This window comes from Pleurodeles waltl, chromosome 1_1 (assembly GCF_031143425.1).
Source record: "Pleurodeles waltl isolate 20211129_DDA chromosome 1_1, aPleWal1.hap1.20221129, whole genome shotgun sequence".
NCBI lineage: Eukaryota > Metazoa > Chordata > Amphibia > Caudata > Salamandridae > Pleurodeles > Pleurodeles waltl.
In genome coordinates, this window is record NC_090436.1 from 81,864,936 (window position 1) to 81,890,973 (window position 26,038).

The 26,038-nt window shown below is 45.0% G+C and overlaps 1 protein-coding gene across 4 annotated transcripts in view; it reads left to right on the forward strand.

Moving 5' to 3' along the window:
• Positions 1 to 26,038, forward strand: part of SPMIP6 (sperm microtubule inner protein 6) — a 189,310-nt gene that overhangs the window by 11,813 nt on the left and 151,459 nt on the right. The window lies entirely within an intron of this gene.

Sequence of the window (26,038 nt, forward strand, 5' to 3'; positions counted from 1 at the left end):
AGTCGGCGAAGGCATGGCCCTTGGGAGAACCAGAGTAGAGACGACGACGGTTGGAGTAGTTAAAGTGTTGTGACTGAGTGTCACTGACAGTGAAGTCACGGTGGTTGGTAACCTAGACAAACCAGTCACATGCCACTACTCAGCGCCCACAGCTACCGGCCAGGCCCAGCGGCCACCCCTGAAGGGAATAAAGAAGACTGGTGGTCAGGTCACTTACTGGCACTGCTGGGGTGGGGTCCCTACCGACGCGTAGCACTGTCCGCACAAGAGAGAGGGTCGTGTGCACCACTGCAGCTTTTAATAGCGCTGTGGGGGCAGGACAATAATTTTTGACAGGGCTGTCATTTGGTAGCACGTTTGCGCTACTATATTGACGGCCCTCTGCCCCAAACATGGTACGGTATACCACACACCACCTGCACCTTAGCTAGCCCACAGCAGGTGCACTTGCACTGCAGTTCACACACGTGCTGCTGGCTGCAGAAGCACATGTAGTGTTAGTATCCAATGTGCCTGTGCCTCTGAGCGAAGAAGCGTGATTGCCACGAAGTTTGCAGCATCATGATTGGACACACACAGACACAAATTGTGTCTGATTTGGTATTTTCTGTCTCAATAAGACTACTTGACCCCCAAAACCGATTTTTTGAAACCAGAATGACGTATATAGGTCCCATGGTTCCTGAAATATTACGTCATCACTGAAACACGTCTGCGATTTTTTAAAATGTTGTCCAGAAAAAAATTGGCCCTGGATTAGCAATGTCTACCCAAGCTAAATTACTTCTCTAATGTTGCAAAAACACAAATCAAAAATGAAAATCTCTGGAGAATATTTTTTTTACGGAGGTATATCAAGGGTCCAGGACTATGTGGGGTCAGAGAGCAATGCTAGTATATCTGGATGAGACTGCAACCCTCATCTGCCTCATCATCATCTGCTGGGAACATGTCACTGCACAACTGTAGTCATATAAACTGCAGTATTTGTAATGAGATTTATTTGGCGCAGTATATTTCTGTTAAATATTGCTGAAGTCCTGTTATTTTCATCCAAAACCTGTATACCACATCACAAATTGTTTAGTAAATTAAAAAAATCTACTGTGGCAAGTAAGTTGTTGTCCTCGTGAAAATGAAAATGGTCCAAAATGTGTGACATTTGTTTGAGGTTTTGTATTTGCTCCTGCAACAAATACACAAAAGCTTGGTTGAGTGACTTTTACATTGACACTATGGTTGTTTATGCCTTTTTAGAGTTACTCATTGTGTTGTGTTCAGGTATTGATTAAAAACTTGAGGCTTAACAAAGCACGCAGGCAGTGTAGGTCAGCCTGAGATAGCATCAGAGTCCCTTTTTTGATTATTTAATTATCACTCTTATGATAGTGTGGACCAGACCCCATAGGTCACAGAGCCCTTCACAAAAGAACTGTTTCAAACAAATGGTGGTCATGGAAAGAGATGCATAACAATTACTAGTGTAGTATGTAAAACAATACTTAATATCTGTGATACCATAAAAAGTGTGATCAGCATTTTAGTTAACAGTTACGACTGGTGGGATTCCATATTGTGACGCAACCACAGAATTGAACAAGACTCAAGTCAGTCTGAGATGACTGTAGGTTGTCCCATGGTATCCCCAAGGAACTGGGCCACGAGAGCTTACCATACCAGAGGCTCAGGCATGCTCCAACGGCTGCTCTGATTGGCCAGCTGGCAACATGAAGGAGGCGGAGACAAGAGGAGCGTGGTGTGAACTCCAGAAGACGCCAATGAAGGGGGGGGAGAGAAGGTGAACTGGGACAGCAAGGAGAGTGACGGAAGACCAGGAAAGAGGACGGCACTCCATCAGTCGCATCAGAAGTGGACCAGAAGGGTAGCAGCGAGAGGATCACCCCCGACAACAAGGATGCGAAATCCAGCCACGTCCCAGGAGGGACGTAGCTCTCTCAGGTACGTGACCGCATACGCGGTCGTAGCAGGTGGTTCTTGGGTGGAAGTTATGGAGAAGGAGAGACTGGCATGTTCAGTGGTAAACGGTGATGAGTAATCTCACTGAGTCTTTCATATGCACAAAACCAGCACAAAGAGGATAAACCGGCTCTGCACATGTTGAACAACCAAGCCATTGTGAAGAACGGTACAGTACACAAGAACCAAGGGTGAATCACATTCCCTCACAGAAATCCTTCACTCCTCCCCTCCCCCTTTTTTACATAACGATAAGGAATAGTGAACGCTTCAATTACCCAATGTTCTGCTCTGCCTTCTTCCTGAGGTTTTGGGAGCAGCGCCATGTTCCAGGAACAGGGATCTACCTGTTGAAAAGTAGAAAAGGGAAATTAGAGAACAACAAACACAACAGATACCAGAACAACAAACAAAGGGGCACAATAAAGAAATACTATCCAAGCACAGTAACCTACTTAAAAGAGAAGAAGAGAAACAAAATAATAAAAGATACTTGCAGAGCAAAGACTGGCCTGCCAGGTGGTTCTTGTCCTGTAAAGAAGAGTGTATACAGGCTAAGGTGTACACCCGCTACGGTGGTGTCAAAAGTGGAATGTATGACCAATCAGCTGGGACAATGGAGCCAAAGGTTAGTATAGAGGATATGATTACACAGTTAGCAGAAGGACAGCTACACCTACAATTGGTGATCGAAGGCCAAGCTAAAGAAGCTCAACTAGATTGAAAGAATCTACAAAATGCCCTTAAAAGTCAAGCCACTTTTATTGCAAACAATCAGTTGGTATATGAAATGGCATATAGTGACTTACAGATACCATAGCTAGTACAAAGGTTTATCTCAGTGTCTCAAGCTCGGTATTACAAAAATATTAGGCCGGAGAAGATCCAGATGCATTTTTTACTAATTTTGAAAGAGTGGCCACCTCTGCTACCTGGCCACAAGACAGCTGGGGTCAATACGTGGCACCCCTTCTTACAGGTGAACTACAAACAGCTTATCAGGCAGCTAATCCTTGGGGGAACTCCCCATATGAAGACGTCAAAAAAGCCATCTTGGAAAGACTAGGTTATGACAGTGAGCACTATCATACTAAATTTCACAAAATCAAATGGGCTTCCCAGGAGAATGCCAGAGCTCTCTTCTATCGAGTACAAGACATGGGACTATGGTGGTTAAAACCTGCTGACTCTACTAAGGAAGAGATTATGAACAACATATTATTAGAGCAGTATCTAGAAAACCTTCCTGGGAATACCCAAAACTCGATAAGACAGCATCCAGATGTGATAGTTCTTTTGGCAATCAATTTAACATGCACCTTTCATCACTCCTCCCCCACATCCAAAAGTGTTCTCATTCCCCCCACCAACTTGGAAAACCACTCCTACCACACGACATTTCAATAAAACTACCCCAGAGACACATCCCTCCCACCCCTCCACCAGACTCATGGGCAAAGATTTTGGTCAAGGACTCCAATGTTATAATTGGGCTGGTTGGAAACAAATAGCCAGGAATTGCTCACAGATACCCTCTAGTCCCAAGCCAATAGAAGTGGGGTTCACTAGGGATAGGGTCTTGTGTACAAGTGGCAGTCCACCTCGGTTTACAAAGTCAATGGAGGAGAATCAAACCCTAGCCCAGGTGTTAGTGGATTTAGGTTGTAGGCAGTCAGTCATTAGTGCTGATAGGATAAATCCCCGGCAATGGAGAAAAGTCCTTATAAAATGCATCCATGGTGACTGTAAACTTTATCCTGTAGCAGAGATCAGGATCAATTGAAGGAGATATGAAGACCACCCAATAGTGGGTGGTATTCCTCATTTATTGGAAGACTTGATAATTCACATTGACTATACTGATGTCACTGAGTTATTGGACATTACTCATCCCAACAGCAAGGAATGCAATTGGCTAAAGGAGCCCCCCTTCCAAAAAAGTACAAATAGATGGGGGTAAGGAAAGGAATCCCTTATGTAGAAAAGAGAAAAGAGAGAACAAAAACAATTCAGTTTCTGCCATGATACTAAACCAGTTTTCCTAACTCCCTCAGCTGTCCCTGTGTTGACCTCCCCAGGGAGTTTCCAGGGATGCCAAAAAGATGACCTCCTCCCTACAAAATGCCCGGGCCTTGGCTATAACTGAAGAGACAGGACAGGTAGGACCCTATTTTTTAGTGAAGAACTGGTTACTTTATAGACTCTTTAAGGAAAATGTGGATACCGTAAAACTGTTGGTCCCATGACCTTCCATCCTCAGGTAATACATCTGGCCCATAGTCAGACTGGTGGGGGTAATTATGGAAGAGATAAAACGGAGAAGTATCTTATAAGATGCTTATACTAACCTGGGGTTTTTTCTGATCTGAGACGTTTTAGCAGTACATCTACATTGTCAGCTAGTGAATGCCCCCCAAGTACCAAAAGCACCTTTACAGCCCTTACTTATTATTGATGTGCCCTTTTCAGGAATAGGGATGGATCTGGTGGGTCCACTTATGCCCTCTTTAGTGGTTATCAATACATACTTGTTCTGTTTGACTGTGCCACCCAGCTTCCCAAGGCTATTCCTGTGACTAGCATGACAACCAAAATAGTTGCCCAAGCCATGATAGAATAATTTTCCCGGGTCGGGTTTCCACGAGAGCTTCTGATATATCAACGCACTCCCTTCATGTCTAAACTCACATCTCAGATATGCCAACTTCTTCGAATAACCCATATACGCACCTCAGTATATCACCCACAGACTGATGGACTAGTGGAAGATTACAATAAAACAAGAAAAACCCTGCTAAATAAGATCATTTCTGAATCCGGGAGAGATTGTATTGTATGCCATCAGAACCCACTCTCAGTCCTCAACGGGCCGCAGTCCATTTGAGTTGGTTTCCAGTCACCAACTATGTGTCAACATCAGGGCAGTGCGCGCTCTACAGGAGACTGGAATGCAAAAACCCAGCACTTCCAAGATAACGTAATTCATGCATTATGCTGATGTGCTGTTGTTTAACCTTTTGCATTGCAGAGTTTAATCCTGAAGACTTATATTCAAGGTGCTTATAAATACTGTTCATTTGCAGTGTATTGCTGCAGGCTTTCAGAGAGTGTCAGGGTGTGGTCCCTTTCCAGGGCCTTCTAGAAGCTTCCTCTGCAGCATGACTGGGTGTGGTTTGTGGGCTGTGCCAAGACTCTATATAAGGGAGCCAGCCCAGCTCCACATGCTCACTATTCAGAGGTACTGGTGCAGAGCAGCAGCAACTTCCTGAGCTCCTGTTCCGGAGGCCTACTTTGATCTTCCAGGCCTTGCCCTTCCATGTGTTGGTGATCCTTGATCAGGGCGGTAAGACGGAGGTTGGGCTGGGCCCCCGATCCCGTTCTCAAAGGCTTTCGAGTTCTTGGGCCTAATTTTCATGATAAAAGATTTTACCTTGTGCGTGTGAATGTGCGTTTGGCTTTTTCTAGCATTTGCATGCTGATATTTGAATTGGCGAGATGCGCAATTCATTTCCTGTGTTTAACTCGTGGTATTCAGTGTGCGCTACCATTTCTTGGCATTCACATGGTGGCATTCGAATCGGCAAGACGCGCAATTAATTTCTTGTGTTGAACTTGTGATATTCAGTGTGCGCTACCATTTCATGGCATTTACATGGTGGCTTTCGAATCGGCAAGACGCGCGATTCATTTCTTGTGCTTAGCTAGGTCCTCAATACAATATCTGGGATATATTATTGAGAACGGTACCATTTGACCGACCACAAGTGGATAAAATACAAGCAATCCAAGGACTTCCATATCCCCAGACCAAGCGAGCTGTCAGAGCCTTATTGGGGTTTGTGGGCTATTATAGAAGATTCATTCCCCATTTTTCATACCTAGCTGCCCCTCTAACTGATCTTCTTACAAACCCCCCCCCCCAAGGAAACTCAAACCCAAAAAGACAGCTTTGACACATTGAAATCCTTTTTATGTTCAGCTTCAGTGTTGCGATGTCCTGATTTTAATAAGCCTTCCACATTACAAACTGATGCTTCTACACAGGGGTTGGGTAGAACCTGATGATGATGGCCACTTGCATGTTGTGGTATATATCAGCCGGAAATTGTTACCCAGAGAGATGCATTACGTGATCATTGAAAAAGAATGTCTATCTTTTAAATGGGTGGTAGAGGCACTACAGTATTATCTTATTGGTCGATCTTTCACCCTCCTGACTGACCATGCCCTCCTCACATGGATGGAATGAAATAAGGATGCCAATCACAGAATACTGCGCGGGTTCTTATCATCACTTTTTCTTTCCATATGTGCCAACTACCGGGCTTTCGCAAGGTCAGTGCGGATTTCCTCTCTAGGGCTCCTGCGATCCCATGGCCTGAACCTCCATGCCGGGGTGAGAGCAACTGTGACAGGACCACAGTATTGAACAAGACTCCGCACCGGGCTGAGATGACTATAGGCAACGAATGGTACCCCTGGGGAACTGGGCCACAAAAGCTTAGCAGACCAGACGGTCAGGCATGCCCCAACACCTGCTCCGATTAGCCACTGACGACATGAAGGAGGCAGAGACAAGAGGAGTGCGGTGTGAACCCCGGAAGATGCCAAGGTAGAGGGGGCAAAAAGGTGAATCGGGGCAGCGAGGAGAGGGACGGAAGACGAGAGAAGAGGATGGAGTTCCATTGGTCGCATCAGCAACGGACCAAGAGGGTAACAGGAGGATCACCCCCAACGACTAGAGACCAAGAAGGATGCGATATCCAGCCACGTCCCAGTAGGGACGTGGCTCTCTAAGGTATGTGACTGCATATGCGGTCGTAGTGGGTGATTCTCAGGGAAGTTAGGGAGAGGGATAGACAGGGCATGTTCACTGGCAAATGGTGCAAGAGTAATCTCATTGATTCTTACATATGCACAAACTCAGCACAAAGGGGATAACCTGTATTGTACATAGAGCGCTCCATGGCACACGTTTTCACAGATCTGTGAGAAATTCTGGCACAACTGTGGTGCCAAACTCATACATTACTGGACTAGCGTCAAAAAAATGACGCTACTCCATCAATGCCAGGAGGCCCACTGCGTCACCTTTACGCCTGATCTGAGCAGGCGGTAAAATTCTGACGCAGTGACGCCACAGAATGACTCAGTGAAATGTTATACATTTCACTGTGTCATTTCTGCCTGGCTTTTCCGATGGAATGCCAACCTTGTATACATTATACCTGGCGCAGGTATAATGTGATGCAAGGAGTTACAAACTGATGCATTGGGCCCAATGCGTCAATTTGTAAATGTGGCGTAGTGTAGAGCACTGCTTTCACCACTGTTGCATCAAAAAAAAAATTAGACAACAGTGACACAAATGCTTTGTAAATGATGCCTAGAGTTTCTTGCCTAATGTTTGAATCTAAATTCCTAACTATTCTAATAAAATAAAGATGAATATAAATGAAAGCGTCTGCATCACAGGAAACTTCGGTAGAAGTCATTTAGTGGAAAAGAGTTCTTCCACAATGGAATTAGTTTTTAAAGCAAATCATGTCCAGGATTTCCTAAGGAAGAAATGATTGGTCTCTGTAGTTCAGAGTTTTCTTTGTATAACATTCTTCACCAGTCCATACAAAGGTCTCTATATTTTGTAACTCCAAGACCCATCCCATAATTGGGGATACTAGCGTTTGGTTAAGGGGTTGAGAGAGTGAGTAGTATAAAGCCATTTAGGCCTGATTTAGATCTTGGCTGTCTTACCGCTGTCCCGCTGCTGCGGCAGTCCCATGTACTCAACACATATACTATTGTGGAGGAGCCACCCCAAATGTGCAGGAAAACCAACACTGGTAGCAAGAGAAAGGGCCCTCTGGGTGCATTAGTGTACAGTGTTTAAAACTAACTGAATGCCCCCAAAAGTAACTATATTATATATACTTTTAGGCCCAAAACTCCTCATTGGGTCTGTCATGAGGTTGTCCACTAGTGGACTAGGGAAATTTTAAGACGCCTATACATTATTATTTATGTATATGAGGACAGTGTGTTTTGTTTTAAGGTCATGAAATTCAGTTATATAAAATATAACATCGACAAAACAAAAAAAGGCCGAAAAACTATTCAAAATAGGTAAAGAATGCACAATTCCAAAACCACATATTTCATCCACCTTTCCCAAAGAAAGTTGTGAGATCTACACCTTCTTGGTTCAAAACAAGAAGTTAGAACTTTCCATTCCTAACCCCCAAAAGTCACAGCAATGTAAAACCATTTAACTAAAACAATTAACCTCGATCTCCTTCAGAGATGTATTCCCTAATAAAAGTACAAATAACAGTTACACTCACCCCATTTCAGCAAGACAAATTCCAGAATGCTTCTCAAGGAAGTCAGCCTTTCTAATTTTATGAGCAAATTCTTAGTCCAAGGAATCATACCAGAGTGTTTAGAAATAGGTTAGTTCTTGCCTTTACTAAAACTAAAGGAGGGGCTGACCCCAGAACCTGAACAATGTTTGCCTGGTCTCACATCTCTGCTTCCTGCAAAAGCTCCAAAGAGCTGCATGAAGACCAAACTTAAACAGTTTGAGAAAATTACCTTATGTGCGGTCACTAACCAGGATTCAGGATAAACTGTAAAAAGAACAAGTGATGGACATAATGCTGAACTGTGTCAAACATTCACCCTCACTACAGAGATCTGGGCCTAAAGCCATTGTGTTTTTTGCTACTCATGCCATTCCAGTTTGGACCCAGCCAGATGCAAATCAGTCTTAACCCTGCTCCCTGCTCCCTAGAGATGGGTCCCATGCTCATTGCATCAGTAGATTCAAACTAGCCTGGCTGATGAGGGGTGATACCCCTAAAACGGTCCCAGAATGCTTGTTTCCAGCCCAGGGAGGACCTGGCTTGGCAGTTCGGGCTGGATTGTTCCCATGGGGAACAATGGCAAGACTGATTTGCATATGGCTGGGTCCAAACTGAGGTGGCGTGGTGGGCAAAAAAACAATGGATTAAACCCAGATCTCTGCGACTGGAGCTGAATGTTTGCATTGTTCAGCATTCCACTCATCATCTGTTCTTTTTGCCTTTGTCACCCTAAGTGGAAGGATATGCCCAGACGTGGTTTCCGTGCTCACTGCACTACTGGATTCAAGCTAGCCTAGCTGATGAAGGGTGATACTTGAAATCGGCCCCAGGATGCTTGTTTCAGTCCAGGGAGGACCTGGCCTGGCAGTTCGCGCTGGACTGTTCCCATGGGGAGCAGAGTCAAGACTAATTTTTATATGAGTGGGTCCAAACTGGGGTGGCGTGGTGGGCAAAACAAACTATGGATTGCACTCAGATCTCTGTGACTGGGGTGAATGTTTGCACTGTTCAGCATTCCATCCATCATCTGTTCTTTTTGGCTCAGGACAAGCTGTTGCACCGAAACTGCAATTATAAAAATTGTTGATGATACTTTTCACATCACAGAAAAAGGGGGATCCTGCCTCCTCATGCTTATCGACCCATCAGCAAGTTTTGACACACTGAACTATGACATTTCATAAACATTCTCCAAAATAAAATGAGAATCAATGGCACAGTCCTCAACCGGTTCACCACTGCTCTGAACATTTGGTGCAAACTCCTAAGAAGGACTAATTAGTCCTACAACCCTGTCATGATCCAACAACAAGTGCCCCAAGGTTCTTTGCTCTCTCCCACTTCATTCAGCCTCTACATGGAGCCTTTATCGTCCTCTCTCAGGCCTACTAACATCTATTATCACTTGTATGCAGCTGACATAGAATTATATTTGAAGGAAAATCTTATCCAGTTATCCGTAGATGGTGTTGAATGTTTGGCCAAGGTTCAAAACTGAATGGTAAACCATCACCTAAAGTAAGATCGCCTAAAAGCGAGTTTCTCCTATTATCCCCACCTAAAATCCTCAAACCCAATTCACACTTAGCTGAACTCAGCTGCAGAATGTATTATGTCAGCCATGGGGAGCCCATGCATAGTGTATCTGCAGGCCTGCCATTGCAGCCTGCGTGAAAGGGTGCATGGACCCTTTTAACCACAAGTCACTGCACCAGGGCACTGTAAATCACCCCTATGGTAGGCCCTCACTCCAGCTCCCTTTTCATGGACTTCGTGAGTGCGGGGATGCCATTTTATGCATGTACTGGATATAGGTCACTACCTATGTTCAGCTACATAATGGTAACTCAGACCCTAGGCATGTTTGGTATCAGATTGTCAGAATCATACCCCAATACTGTTGCCAGTATTGGAAGTATGATTCCATGCACTCTGGGGCCTCCTTAGAGGACCCTCAGCATTGCTCCTACTAGCTTTCTGGGGTTTTCCGGCCAGCCCACGCTGCTTCCACCCCTCAGACAGGTTTCTGCCCTCCTACTGCTTGATCAGCTCAAGCCCAGGAAGGCAGAACAAAGGATTTCCTTTGGGAGATGGGGGTGACACCCTCGCTCTTTGGAAATAGGTGTTACATGGCTTGGGAGGGGTTGCCTCCCAAGCCACTATATGCTTTGAAGGGCACATTTGGTGCTCTCCTTGCATAAACCAGTCTGCACCGGTTCAGGGACCTCCAGTCCCTGCTCTGGCAAGAAACTGGACAATGGAAAGGGGAGTGACCACTCCCCTGTCCATCACCAAACCAGGGCTGATGCCCAGACCTCCTCCACAGGGTCCCTTGATCCTGTCATCTTGAATCCAAGGTGAGCAGAGGCCTCTGGGAGCATCTGAGTGGCCATGTCAGGCAGGTGACGTCAGAGGCCCGTCCTGCCTCCTGATAGGTGATCACCTGGCTAGATGACCCACCCCCCCTTCCAGGGCTATTTAGGGTCTTCCTCTTGTTGGATCCTCAGATTCGATGAGCAAGACTCCAGCAGGATTCCTCAACATTGTTTACTTCAACTTCTGGCCACTGGAACTGCAACTGGACCCTCCAGGAACAGACAATCTGCATCCTTGACGAAGACTCTACTTGCAACATTGCTTCAACAGTTCCCTCCAGCTTCTGCAACATTTCCCTGGCTGTGCATTCTGTGAGGGTGGCAAGTCTTCACTCTGCACGAGAAGGAAGAAGGAATTGGCCTTGGAGTGAAGGAGTCGCTCCCCTGCATCCGCAGGCACCAACTGCAACGACGACCGGCTGCGTGGATCTCCTCTCATCCTGAGCTGTGTGTATCCTGCATCACGGGTGGTAGTCTGGAGTGGTCCCCTTGGTCCTCTCTGCCAGCTGTCCAACTTTGGTGAAGGTAAACCCTTACCTTCTCACGCAGGACAGTACACCCGTGCACTGCGTCTCTTGCAGCTACCAATACTTGTTGGCATCCTCGCCATGGGATCTTCAGGCTCCATATAGCCCCAGCCCCCAGCACTCTTCCCTGCAACGCACAGCCCTCTGTGTGCTTCTCCTACGGCGTGGGACACTTCTCCAGTTGTGCTCCATGGGCTCCTTTGTGACTCCTGGATCCTCTTCCAATGGGTCTTCTGTGGGTGCTGCATTTTCTTCTGTGGACTCTGCATTGCTGAGGGTCCCCTGGGACTCCCCTACATGGGTTGAGTCCTTCTGGACCTTGCTGGTCCCTGCAGCTCTGCTTTTCATGTACAGCAACTCTTGCTTTTGCCAAGGTTTGTTGGTGGCTTTTCCACGCCACAGACAGACTGCAATCTTCCATCCGGCGTGGGAGGTAGACTGCATCCTACAGGAACTGTTCACCAACTCCAGGGCTGCATTGCTGACCGTCTTTGTCCTACCGTCGACTCCTGCAACCACCAGACACTTCCCTGAGTTCTGGACTTGGTCCCCTTCTTTTTCAGGTCTTCCTTCTTCAGGATCCACCACTGGTTTCTTGCAGTCTTCTCTAGGTGTTGCATTATTCTGATTTTTAGTCCTTTCGACAGTTTGGGGAAAAGCCAGATGTAGGTACAAAAAAATTAGCGACTCGCAATTTGCGAGCATGTGCGACTCGCAAATTGTGTGTCGCTAATAGGAATGCAGGTACAATATCCGGGGACAAATTGCGACTCGCACCCGGAGTCGCAACGCAGATAGCGAGCCCGCTGCATGCGAGGTCGCTTTTTGCGACCGCGCAAAAAACGGACATGCAATTTGCGAGTGGGTGTCGCAAATTGCGATTATCATGTAAATTGATTGCAGGTGCTGCAGAACACTCCAGAAACCACTCCAGAACACTCTGGAAACACTTCCTGGCACATGATGATGACATCACAGCCAGGAAGTTTACTAATACACCTGGGAGGAGAGAGGACCACACCCTTTTTAACATCAGAACTGCAAACAGAGCTACAGCAACAATGGCAGACACTCCCAGAAAGAGGAAAGTGACATTTTCTGAGAAGGAGCTGGAGGTGCTGACAGAGGAATGCTGTCAGCACTATGATGATCTTTTTGGGAAGGCAGCCCTCAATGTGCCAGACTCAACTAAAAAGCAAATTTGGCTGGATATTCAGGAAAAGGTGAACTCCCTGGGGGTCAGCCACAGGAGTGTGGATGAAATAAAGAAGAGGTGGTATGACCTCCGCTCCCGGACCAAGGAGAGGGTGGCAGAAAGGCTCCGGGAGATGAGAGGCACAGGAGGGGGACCATCATCCATACCACCACCCACACCCCTGGAGGAAAGGGTGGAGGAGACCCTGGAGTAGGAGGCTGTTACAGGATTCGGAGATCTGGACACCTCTGAGCCCACAACATCAACCGGTGAGTACCATGTGATATGCCTGTACCCCCATCAATGCCATACCCCCACCCACCATGTACACAGGGGCATGCACAACCAAGATAGCTCCATTTCAGGGTAGCAAACACCAGAATGATGCATTATGGGCAATGTAGTCAAGTAGGCAGTCAATAGGCAAATGTTTATTAGGAAGTGTGCAACAGATAGTAGACACTGACAGTCTGTTCCCCATGTCCCACAGGTCTCCCACAAGACCCCACCACCAGCCACAGCAGCCAGGTGCCAACAGTCAGCCAGCCCCATGAGGAAAGCACAGGAGCTGCCACCACTCCCACCTGCACCACCAACACCATCCCCTTGATGACAACACCTGCTGCAACAGTGGTTCCGGAGGCTGCACCAGCAACAGCCAGGAGTGCCACGGTACATCTCACAGGGCATCCACCGCTGCGCAGGCGACGCAGGTTGAGGAGAGCAGGGCTGCAGGCAGAGTCCGGGCGTCCATCCTCCACCATGACCGAGGCACAACTGCTACGTGGTCAGCGCCTGCAGAACCAAATGTTAGGGTGGATTAGTGGGGTTCTGCACCGCTTTGTAAGGAGCAATGAGAACAGCATGCAGCAGCTCCATGCACAATTGGACGTCATAGGCAACAACACTGGGGACCTAGCCCTGTCCATGCGGGAACTGGTGGCTGGACTGCTGTCACAGAGCGAGGGTGGGCGGCGCAGGGACCGCCAGCTGCTCCAGAGGCTGGACAGGATGGCCTCATCAATTAGCAGACTGGCAGTCAACACCACTGGGCTGTCAAGAAGGACAGTCGGCCTCCAAGTGGAAATGGGCCACTTTGCAGGGGATGTGGCAAGAGGCCTGGGCCGGATCACCCATGTGATCGATCTAATGGAGGCACGGCATGTGTCCAGGGGTACAGGGGACACCCCACAGGACAGCGAAGAGGTCTCCACTGTGAGCAGTGTCTCTGCTGGTGACACCAGGGTGCTCCGGAGTGGGAGTACGAGGCAGAGCACTGCTGAACAACCTGGGACCAGCCAGGCTGGCAGAGGCCGCCGTAGGTCATAAACTAAACACTGTCCCTGATGTTGGGGCACATGACGGCAATGTGCCCCATGCATGGTTGGCTTTCTGAACTCCCTGCACAGTTTGTCATTGTAAATAGTTCAATTTCTGCACATATTAAATAGGTTTTTTGTTCCACTTAACAAATGGTGTTTTTGGTCAATAGGTGAGTATGGTTGAAGTTGACACGTACCTTCAAAAGTATTGGTTTGCGATGTGTTGCCGTCTCAGTCTGCCTTGATTTGCGATGCTCCGATCCCCATGATGGCGATGTGGTTGCTCTTGCTCTTCATCCTCAGAATCTGGGTCTGCAGGGGTGAGAGGTAGCCCACGTCGGGTGGCAATATTGTGCAGAATAGCGCATGCGACAACAATTTTGAATGCCGTAATGGGGGTATACTGGAGGGCACCTCCACTTCGGTAGAGGCATCTGGACCGTGCTTTCAGCAATCCGAAGGTGCGTTCAATCAGGTTCCTGGTCCTCTTGTGTGCACTGTTGTATCGTCTCTCACATTCATTGCTGGGTGTTAAGTACGGAGTCATTATCCATGGCCGCAGTGCATATGCTCTGTCAACTGTTGAGCACAAACAGTACACTGTTAGAAAGTCCTGGTTGGTGTGCACATTGATCTGTGTGTATGTCTACAAGGTGTATGCAGCTCTACCTAGGAGGTATCCGTCTCCAAACTCCCCACGTTCCAGGCGTTGGTGTATCCCACTGTGCCTAAAAATGTAGGAGTCATGAGTACTGCCTGGAAATTTTGCTACAATGTCAGTGATGACATATTGGGCGTCACAAACAACCTGAATATTGAGTGAGTGGGTACACTTTCTGTTGCGGAACAGATATTCCAGGTTTGCAGGAGGGCATATTTGAATATGTGTCCCATCTACACACCCTATGACATGGGGAAAGTTGGCAATCCGGTAAAAGTCCAATTTGGTGCTGTTAATTTCTGCCTCATTCCTGGGTAGGTATATGTAGTGAGACATGTGTGTGAGTATGGCATCTAGGAATGCCCTGAGGAACCTTGATAGTGCACTTTGAGATACCCCACCTGCCACAGCAATGACCCCCTGATAGCTCCCCGAGGCCAAGAGGTGCAGTGAGCATAGCACTTGCACATGCGTAGGGATGGCGCAGCCACGCAGAGTCTTGTGTTCTAGCTGTGGTTTCAGTAAATCTATTAATTCTAGGATGGCTGCGCTGCTAAGGCGGTATTTGTCGTAGATCTCTTCCTCAGTTTGCTGAAAAAGAGTCTGCCTTGTTCTGTAAATCTTCTCCTGTCTCCTCCTCTGCTGGGCTGCGTGGACTCTCCTCCTCACTGATATCAGGTATATCTCCGCCATCTTGAGTAACCCAGATGCCTTCTGGGTCTCCTTTTATACTTTGGTAATGGTTACCACCTGCTCTGAGTTAGTGGTAAATTGCAAGTGCAAAATGGGCTTTTTGCGACTAGTCGCAATTTGCGAGTTGCAATTGCATATGGTTTGCGACTCGCAAATTGCGACTTCCTATTTGCGGGTCGCAAAATGGGGTCGCACATTTTGCGAGTCGGTAACGGCTCTCATCGCTTTTTGCGAGTCGGAAATGGGATTTTTGCATCCTATTTCCGATTTTGCGCAGTCGCAAATAGCGATTCGGCCATTTGCGACTCGCAAACCTTTGCTACATCTGGCCCTTACTCCTTTATTCCTGGTCGCTGGGGGCACTGTGGTACTTACCTTTTGGGGTTCCTAGTTCCTCCAGCTCCCCTCTACAGATTCCACTACTTGGGTGGGGGTCCTGCATTCGCGTTCCATTTTTTTTGTATATGGGTTGGGCTCCCCCTAGAGTCACTATTGTCTATTGCTATTGAACTGTTTTCTATTGCTATTTATGCCTATTTCTAATTACTGGTGTACATATTTAGTGTGTTTACTTACCTCCTGTTGGGGGTATTGCCTATCTAGTATTTTTGGTACTGTGTACTATAATAAAGACCCTTTATTTTTGTAACACTGGGTGTTTTCTTTCATGTGTGTAAGTGCTGTGTGACTACAGTGGTACTGCATGAGCTTTGCATGCCTCCTAGATAAGCCTTGGCTGCTCATCCAGAGCTACCTCTGGAGAGCCTGGCTTCTAGACACCACCTACACTTCACTAACAGGAGATACCTGGACTTGGTATAAGGTGTAAGTACCATAGATACCCACCACACACCTGGCCAGCTTCTTACAACGAGGTTTTACACATTTATCACAAACAGCTACAGGAAGCCCGTAGAAAGTTTTTAGTTACCAAGATTCAGATTTCGGGCAATTCTACAAAACAGTTTAATGCAGTAAAAGCATTTACTAATCATAATACATGCCAGACTTCTGTCCCGGCTTTGCCAGACTTATGACATTCCCTATCCATTTATTTCCAGGACAAGATAAGAAAGATTTATGAAGGATTTGATCAACTATCTGAGCTGAGGGGCAGTCATGTCAGCTATGAATGCCCACTAATTACTACTTCTATTCAACTGCGTAGTTTTGAACACATCGAGTCAACAGAAGTTCAAGAGCTGCTTGCTATTTTCTAAGGCTAAGTCAGGGTCAACACAATAGATTTTTACTTCTCTTGCTCTTCCTCTGGTACCCCATTTCAGAAATGTATTCAACTTCTGTTTAAAAATAGTGGAAGTTTCAACAGGCTGGAAATGAGCCAATGTGTTGCTGATTTTTCAAAAGCTCTCAGAAGGCCTTTCAAGCTTTTCTAGTTTTTGGCCAATCTTTTCCTCCATTTCCTATTAAAATTCTGGAAAAAGCAATAAACAGACAACTTTTCAAATGCCCTGAAGATAATTATGTATTAGATACCTTGCAATCAAGCTTTAGGGCCACTCACAGTATAGAGACAACTCTTGTCACAGTCATTGATTCCATCAGGTCTTCCCTGGTTAAGGACAACCAAACGGTATTGATACTTCTTCACCTGTCCGCTGTGATTGACACGCTATCACATGCAGTACTGATTGACCTGCTCTGTGATATTGGCATACATGGCCCGGCCCTGGAGAGGTTGAGAGACTTCTAGATTGGGTTCTCCTAGGATGTGTCCATACTTCCCGTTAAGTCGAGGCTGGCTGATAACATCTGCAGAGTACCTCAGGGATCGACCATGATTTCTACGCTTTTTATCATCTATGTGGTCCCTTTGGTAAGGGTTATGAGAGCATTTGGAACCAAAATTGTCCCACATGCTGATTATGTCATTTGATCAGGAGACAGAACTCACTAAAGTCAGATTTGGGGACAGCATGGGTACCGTGGCCATGTGAATGAGACAGCTGAATGGAGCAAAGAATGAAGTTATGCTTTTTAGAAAAGCCATTCATGATGGTCAGAAGACTGGAGACCTCATGAACTGGGAGCTCCTCCCTTCCCCAAAAAGGCACTTAGAAACCTGGGTGTCCTAATGGATGATAAAAATTATGTCAAGGCCACATGCAGTAATTGTTATAGCATACTCCACCTTCTAAGGAAGGTGTTTTCATTGAAGACAGTGATTCAGGCACTTATACCGAGTCGCCTGGATTATGGCAACTCCTTGCTGGTGCTCATGAACTTTTCTATGATGTCTTGCCCTCAGCTGGTTCGAAACTCGGCGGCCCGACTGGTATGCCATCTACCGATAGGCACTAGAATAGACCCCCTGATTAAATCCTTGCATTGGCCTCCCAGTCAGGGAAGGTGTGTTTTTAAGTTTCTTTGCCTCCCTCATAAAGACCTATACGGGGCTGGCTTGGTATATCTCTGGTCACAGTCATTCAGCTAGAGCGCTGAGATCCTCTGACATTGCTCCAACTGTTTCATGGAGAATTCGAACCACTCAAAATAGTGGACGTTCCTTCCTTTTCCTTTCTCACTCCTTACTATGGAGCAAGTTATATGTTCACATTTGTTTCTGCAGCTCCTTTTAGTTTTTCTAAAAACTTATCAAAACATGGCTTTTTAATCTTATCTCTTTGTGAGTGCCAGAATGAGTACTGCATCCGCTCATATGCTTTTAGAGCAGAGATACTCCATACAGAATGAGCTGTGTTTGCGCTGTGACATACCTGTTACATAACATAATACACATTCAGCTAGCCCTCTACATGCATTGGTCTGTTGTTTTTATTTGTAAGTAAATGGGATGATTTTGTTGAAGAGTTAAGTAACAAAAGCATTCTTTTTTTGGAAAATAATATTTTTTATCTTTTTAATGAAACAATAAGAGTGAAAATCACATCTTGACTATTTCATAATCCTGGGCAAATCGCTATTGCTTGTTGGACCCCATTCACTTGTTTGCTTAAAACTAGTAGCACCTAGAGCCAATTTAATGTGTTCAATTCTTGTATTTTCATTCATGCTGTGAATTGCATGACCATAATGTAACAAGCAAACCTATACGTCCACATATAAGTCCAACATGCTTTTAGTGGAGTATTTAAAGGGTAGGGGTACCCAAAGGCGGCCTACTCAATAGTCCTATCATAAGTGATGTAAACCTGTTGTCCATTCTGTGTCTGCTTTGTGTGGTGAGAGACGCTTATACTGTAGCTGCCCCTGCAGCCACTCTAGAGTATCATTGAAGCCTGCGCTGCTAGAACCTATGCCGCTGCCGATTTCCGTTCCTGAATAATCCTTCCTAACCTAGTTAAACCTGTTTATATGCAGCTGTGTCTCGAAAGGGTGTGATTAATGGCTTGTGAGGCTGTAATTGGCCAGCACATCATGACTGCATGGTAGATATCTGCCCTTGGTGTGTAATAGCTGCATCCTAGACATAGCATGATGGCAGCCCAATTAGTATATGTATAATAACATCACTAAAACATGCTGTAGCATTTGTTTTAATATTGTATTATTCTTGAACTTATTGTTTAATTTCACAGTTGGTTTTCTTTTTTTTACTTCAACACAGACACTTTCTGAGATATAATGTGATGTGAAACCACTTTCCGTAAAACCACTGGGACCAATGTTATGTGATGTCAAGATCAGCTTAACATGCTGTTTCTTGAACAGAGGCTTACAAATAGTGACATATCAACTGTGCCATGGACCATAAGTCAAGAAAGAAAAATGAGCCCTCAAACTCCTTGTTGGATTGTGAAACACAGCTGTAATTTGGGTGTGGTGGGTCCCTCACCACCTTGAACCCCAGTGCCACTGCACCTGCTAATAGCTCCCGAGATAGATATTTGTCTTTTGCACCACAGACTGCATGAGCTTCAACTAGATATACATTTTGAGTAAGATAACTGGGAGCATTAAGGTGGAAGGCTTTAGAGGTGAGCCACAAAGATCTCATGTATCATTGAGCATCAATAGAGAGCCATTTAACAAAGGGTACAAAAAGGCATGATATAGTTTATTAAGTTCTTTGGTGTTGGTCAGAAATCTGGCACATTATGTAATGCAGAACTCATTTGGTGGCACACTAAAAGTGCATTTACTTGACTTTGATTAATTTCTTTTGAGTGTGCAAGTGACAATGGATCCCTACAGCCGGGGACCTACTACTATTGAAATATGATGCACAGGTCGAACCGTGATCTCTCTCTGCACAGCTATTAAGCCCAAACGTTGCTCATAGTCTCCATGATTTGCCTTAATAAAATAATCATATTCTCTTTCCACCTGAAATGCATTAGGACCACTTTGAATTGTAATTCCATCATTTTTGATGCTCTGAAGCCGTTGCTGATTTTTTGTGGATGAGAGGTCCAGGTAGGAAGGATAAATTCAGGGCCATATTTATCAAAGATTTTACATCACCGGTGTGCCACACATGGGGACACAGGCCGACGCAAAACCTAGAATGAGATTTACCAAGCCACACAAGGCCACCTTGCGTGGCCCTCTGGTGCTTGGTAAATATGGAGTGACGCAAGAGAATGCTAGTCACCGCCTTACGTTACTCTGCCCCAGGGAGGCGTTCTATGTGTTTGAAGTGTGGGTTTTCCCATGCATCCACCCATGGATTTTGGCGCATTCCCAGATTTGCTACGAGTGTTAGACCTGGAAATGCATCATAATGCAATGCCTTCCCACTGGAGGCGTGACAAGGAGAAACCTCTTTATTTCTTCTTGTTTTTTCCTCTTTCTACAGGTGCTGCATTCTGCGGCAAACAAAGAAGGAAGAACAAGCCACAAAAGGATTGTTTTTGTGCAGGAAGGTGTCCCTTTCTCCACATAAAAGAATGCTGCCTGAAATGCAGGCACCCTTGCTCCATGGTGAAATGTGACTGAATGACAATTCACCAAAATGCCAGGAGTAGCGGAAATGACATCACATGCCATTCGCCCATCAATGTCACTCACACACACATGCTTATACATACACTCACATTCACACTGACACACTCTCTCACGTAAACATACACTCTCCTGCAAGCATGCACACAACATACATTTAAGAGCCATTTATTTTACTTACATTAGTTGCCGGGGAGGGTCATACTCCAGCTGATTGCACTCCATTTTTTATTACACTAATAGTGAATAATACGGCATTATTAAGAATTGGTGTAATAATAAAATCTAGGATGAATAAAAGAGTGGCGCCCCAGCCAACGTCCATAAGTACAAGCTACACTGTGTTCCTGCCACTGATTTTTCCACCTAACCCAGGGGTAGCAAAGAAGGATGCTTGGGTTCGCAAGGAGTAAGCCAGGGGTCTTAATTGTGACCACTAGTGACCCCTAAATTACGTCTCTGCAAAAGTGTGTCAGCACAAGGAGCAAGCAGGAATGCGCCATACCTTGACTGGTATGATGCATTCCTGCCTTCTCCCTTTCACGCAGCGCAGCAAGGTGTCTTACTGCATTGCGTTGCGTGAAAAAATTATAATTCCCACAGTTTTTAGTTCATTGTATTTTAAATGTTTATGTTCAATCCATTAAGAAATGTTCTGCATGGGTGGCTTACTTGTGAAGATAGATTCAGAGGAATTCATTTTCAGGCAGGCAACCATGCTTGCTCTTTTGCACAAAAAGAAGGATATCCCCCAGCCTCGCCGAAGAATATAAATATATTTCTTCTACACTCGATCAGCCTATTCACCTGTCTCCCACAAGAGTATGTATTAGTATGTGTATATGGTATTTCTAAAGCAAGAATCTATCCAAAAGGCAACAGAGCGCTCTACGTGGTCATGAAGGGATCATGGAGTAATGTGTTCAGTGCTCATTTTGTACTGGTGCCTTAAGGTGGTGGGACTAGACATGGACTCACAGAGGTGAAACTCAGTCAGTGAGATTCAGGGGATTGTGAATCACACATTACACAAATAAAGATGCAGTAGGCTGCAGGGTGGAGGGGTGAGATGACCATAGTTCGGGATGGACTGTTTCCATTAGGAACAGGGTCAGTACTGATACTCATGCGCCCAGAGTGGCACAGCGGTTGCAAAACGATGAGTTGCAATGCTGCCCCAAGCAATTGCCACTGGTTAAACTATTTGCAAACATTCATCCCATGACCTTCTGGGTGTTTGATTGACAGTAATATGCCTGGTAAGTTGAGACTGGCACAGCTTTCCAAGCTTACGGCTGCCAATGTTTGAGAAGGAGTACTACTACAGGTGCAGACTTACTACTTTCTTAGTAAACTATATATATTTAAGATCCGATCCAGAAAGTGAACATATTAAAACCTCGTAGTGAAAGGAGAATGGCGAGAAGAACTGACACAGACACAGCAGTCCAAATTCAGGGCCCCCAGTCCCAACTTCCAAACCAAGGATACGTTTGAGTGTTGTCGCACACCAAACACGCCTCCTGAAGCCACGCCCCTGCCTGTCTCACCTGAGCCTAGTAGTTCTCCCTCTGTGCTCCTGGCTGTGGTCACATACAGTACAACGGCCTGGAGTCTTGGCCGTAGGAACATGTATTTTAAATGTATTTTCACTGAAAGCACTCTTTGTCTCTGCTACAAGAAGCCTTGATGATAGAGTTGTCAAATCGGTGCAGGTGGGCAGGGCTCCATGTTTCTAGGCCTCGCCTTTCACAAATCATTTTATCAAGAGGCTGGCGACCCCATCATGTACTAAGTCCGAATCGCAAATAGAGGCAGACATGCAGGCAAATTATATACGGAAATACGGTTATAGCTTGGCTTCAATAGTCTGTGTACGAGCCAAACCATAAAACATTTGCCATGTATATCGTGGAACAAAAATAAGATAAAAATATCATACAACATAATATAAATATCACTTCAATTTTTTTTTTAAAGGTTATATCTAAAACCTGCAGAAGGGTTTTACCTTGGTACATCAGATTTCCCCTTAGTACTGCAAAGACAGACATGAAAAGTATTTAAAGACATTCATGGCTCGTCCCCCAACATGCCATTAGTGAACTAAGAGGCAAGTGAGTAGTTCTGTAAACCCAAAATGCAGCCTAGATTCTTATAGATTGAGTAACATTATAGCCTATTAAATCAAACATAACAGGTGCATGTAGAGCCCACATCCTTAACTAATTATTTAAAAGTGTAGTCATATGTGATAAAAAACAAAGTAGACTGTGTGAAATAAACTATTTCCTGAGGATCCTATGATTAGGAGAAGCAAAAAAGTGAATAATGATTCCAGGTTATCTGGTTTTACATTTTTAAATTCAGCCACTGGATGGGTATCTCTATATCTCTCTGTGTCTCTCTCTTTCTCCCTCTGTCTTTCATTTACATAAAAGGTTGCTGTTTTCTCTTTCAGTCTTGGCTCAGGATGATAAAACCAACAGAGTGATAGAAAACCGACTCAGGGCCCCTAGACCCAACTACCAAGCCAAGAATGCATTTATTTGGGGGTGTCATACCCCAAACACCCCTCTGAAGCTATGCACCTGTGGACTCGACAGTGCAAGGGTCTGGGCATACACATATGAGCTGAACTTTACACAGGTGGGCCAGTGCACCTCACCCCCAGTGACACAGATAAAAAGGTTTGATCACACCACTATTTTCTTCCAAAAACATTACTTTAAGTGCTGTACCTAGAGCAGGGACGATAGTCCGCTACCCATAATGGGGACACGCTCTGATATTCCTCACTTGAGGTCATAGGACCTCACAGTGTCAGAAATCGGCCTGGGCTTCTATGCACATGTTTAGACTGGTATGACGCCAAGGCCAAAATAAGTCAGGATACCAGATATAGATGCAGTTGGACACTCAGGGACGAGAAACATGATCCCCACTCCCCCATATAGGGGACAGTCCTATGAAAACACCTTTTCCCACAAATTAAACACTGGCTCTGTTTGGTCATCAGCATTTGGTAGTTAGTTCAGGTTATTTTTCTTCAATGAGTTTGTGGAGCAGCTTCGTGAAAGTGTGGCGTTTTGCTGCCTCCTCCTGTAAAACCATTCCTTAGATGGCATACTAAATTTTTGCATACTTATTGGTGCTGTTTTTCTTGCCTGGCAAAGCACACAGAACGGACACTTATTGTCATGGTATTCGGCAAAGAGCAAAATGCTCGAAGCAAAGATTCATATACTTTCGTTCCTGTTTATAATGTCTGACTACAGAGGAACAGCTTGCACACTCTCTAGAATCCTTTAAGGCTGTTCTCGTATCATGACACCTCATCCAATCGACTTGGGAAATAAATGCTGAGGTACAGTGTCTTTTTTCTCAACAATGTTTTTTTGCCTGTCTGGCCCAGCAACACCTTGCCAAGAACATCACCATAATCACAAGTCACACACACACATTGTGCACCAGGGGAGGTTGACAGATATAAATTAATTTCACTTTTGATGACGAATTAGGACTCCCTTCTGTACATTTAACAGTTAAATAAAGAATCACATAAGGGAACAAAACAGAGTGTCCAGAACTCCAAAGTGGCTTACTATTAAGGGTAGTCAAAACAATTTACAGAAAATGTATTCAGATTAAATCCACTTTTTCCACTTGAGGAACTAAATTGGGTTTAAAAAACACTTACAAATACAGCCATATTAAAGAAACTGTTGCATTATTTGCCCAAATACTGAAAGTTATCTGGGTTTGGGCTATTTGCTTCTTTTTTGACTGTGAAACGCAGTCCAAGGGCCTGTAGACTGCCCACAGTGATTCAGATTGGCAGCTAGACGCCAGGCAGAAAGTGACGGCCTTCTTGTCTTTCTCACTTCTCTTCTGATTTTATGGCTCTGCTCCCTATTTTTGTGTTTATCTTGTACAGGAACATTTAGGTCTTACTGTGACATGTATCTTTCCACTGGTGATGTCAGACCTTTGATTGCAGTGCATATAAGGGACTATTTTCTCTTCCGCCAACTCCCCTTAGCCTCATCTTTTCATTAACTCCTCCTCGGCCCACCCCCTTCACTTTATTAACCCATTTTTAGCCACTTGCCTCCTCCCAATCCCTCTGGGCTTCAGCATGGCCTGCAGCTCTGTCGGTAGACAGCCGCCCTAAAATGATTTTTTTATTTTTTAACCATTGCAAGATGGCCGCATGCATGTGCACATGTGCACACATGCACGACAGGAAACTTTAAACGACTTTATTATATATGAAGAAATTGCATTCGAAGAGAACAGCTGCAGATGACGGTACTTCTGCGGTGGCCATCTTGAACTGGGGTTTCATAAGATATAACAAAAGACATTTAAAGATGCATGCACATTGCCTTGGCTATATTTAAATAGGGTTTCTTCTGCTTTAAGAAAATCCATTCAAAGATGCCTGCTGTGGATATGTGTGTACCTTTGAATGTATTTTCTTGAAGTAAAAGAAACTCCAAAGATAGATGGCCACCGTGGATTCTTGTGCATCCATGAAAGCCATGTTTGAATGAGGTTCTTAATATGGAACAAAATAGATTCAAAGATGACTGCAGCAGATGTGCGCACATCTAGTACGGCCATCTTTGGATGTAGAGCAATAAAACAAGTATTGGCAAAGCCAAGAGGTTCCATGAGCAATTTTTTTTAGCTTTTCCAATGTAAGTTTACTTTGGCAGACTAGTGCTTCAGTTCGACCAGGGGAAATCTGTTGCATTAGTATTAGAAGACTATGGTCTGAACTAAGAAGTTGAAACTGCTCGGATGCTGCACATTCGGAAAGAGCGCTTCAACTATTGTGCATCATGCCCCATTACATATTGCTGGAAGCATGGGACACTGATCTGAATTTAGCAGCTCTGTGAAAGAAAGAGTTTGACTTTTACAATCCTGCAGCATGCAAAATAGTTCCATAAGCAGACTGGCCTCATTTTTATTCTCCTCAGACATACAAATGAATGCAAGAAAATTAAAACTGGTTGTGTGACATTGGAAAACAGACACATTGAAAAGCAGTGGCTCCACCTCTGTCCGTCTCTATAGTGCAATGATTAGCTTGTGTTTGCCCAGTGCTTAGTTTGTAAAAAAAAAAGTAAGTGTTAGGGCCCTTCTCAGGAGGCCACTGCAGCTTGCACCACCCATTGCCCCTGCCAGCTCTGCCAATGACAGTACCAACAAAACTACTAACCATCACACTCTTATATGTGGGATGATTCAGACTATTGCAGGCCACCCAAAGGTTTAAGAATGGAGTGGCTCCACATACTATTCATTTTTAATGTATACAGAGTTATTAAATACCTGTTGATGAGTTCATTTCAAAATTAGAAATAAATGTGCCACCATGTGGCAGACTGTCATAAGAGACGGTGCTGAGAATGAAGTGCCAGCGCCAAGCACCAGACACCACCGGCTCAAATTAAGCACTGAGTTTCCCCATCCTCCCCACACTCACATGCTGATTTGTGGAAATGTCCACAATGGATGTGTCACATTTCGTTGCTTTCCCTTAGCCCGAATGACTTGCTTATTAAATATATTTCTTACCTTTGACAGTCATTTTACAGGACAGTGTCAGGATATAAAATAAAATAAAAGCTTCAATGCTGAATCAAAATTGCAGCTACTACAATGATGTATTATAAATTCTGCTGCTGCTGCTTAGTAATTGCCTAGCTCAGTGCATAGCAGGGAAAGGCTTTATCATGTAAGCTTAAAGGTAAGATGCCACAATATCCTTAACAAAACATTGTCTGATATAACAATTGTGGCCTAAATATCATCTACAAAGCATGGGTCAGTTGGATGTAGTTTCCGTTATTACCTCCAATGTGCATTATTACCTCCCATGGGGCATTATTACCTCGAATGGGGCACTATTTTGTGAATTATATTTAGGACACACGGATTTATGTCAGATGATATCTGTCAATCAAACCAGCCTGCTTGAATCATAAG